We start from the raw sequence: 684 nt of genomic DNA on the forward strand, positions 1-684 counted from the left end.
GGCATCAGGCAGGCTGGCCGGGAGGCCTCCCGGGAGCATCTCCCTCGGCCACGCCACCCGGGGGCACATCACCTCCCCTCCTGCCCAGGGTGAGCATCCCGGAGAGTTTAGGAGCCCCCATCCGCTGTCTCAGGAGGTTTGTTGCTTGCCAGGGGGTGGATCTGGGATGCTGCGGAGGGACTAACGAGGCTCAACCATCCCTCAGGCCGTTACACCTTGTGGCAAGGGTGGTTACAGGGTGCTGGGGGCAAGGGGCATAGCAGCCCCCATCACGGGGTGAGCCCTGGTGGGCCAACGCTTGGCTTTACAGCCAGTGTCGCAGGCAGGGCTTTGGCTTTTCTGGCCACCAAGGCTCAGGACCACTGGGCAGTGATGGGATCCATCCGAGTGAGCAGAGCCAGAGCATCTGACCAACAGCCTGGCCCACTGGGGAAGAACGGCTTGCACCTAGGAGGGTCGGGGAAGGGTTATGATGACCTGAAGAGCAGGAGAGGCACTGGGAGGTGGCGAGGAGGTGCCCTATGCTGGGGGAGGCTCTTGCACCGCTCTCCTGAACACAGAATAACCGGCAGTTGGTCTTGGCTGCCTGCACCCCAGCCCATACAGCCGAGGAGACACCAGGAGGAGCTGGGCACACGCTGGCTGCCATGGGTGGCCGCCCTTCAGGGCCAAGGAGGGGGGGAG

General features: G+C 64.5%; 1 protein-coding gene across 1 annotated transcript in view; it reads left to right on the top strand.

The window, feature by feature from the left end:
- The window catches only part of STARD10 (StAR related lipid transfer domain containing 10), a 6,018-nt gene that overhangs the window by 525 nt on the left and 4,809 nt on the right, over nucleotides 1-684 (top strand). The window lies entirely within an intron of this gene.

Source organism: Egretta garzetta, unplaced genomic scaffold (assembly GCF_000687185.1).
Source record: "Egretta garzetta isolate BGI_Z169 unplaced genomic scaffold, ASM68718v1 scaffold60, whole genome shotgun sequence".
Classification (NCBI taxonomy): domain Eukaryota; kingdom Metazoa; phylum Chordata; class Aves; order Pelecaniformes; family Ardeidae; genus Egretta; species Egretta garzetta.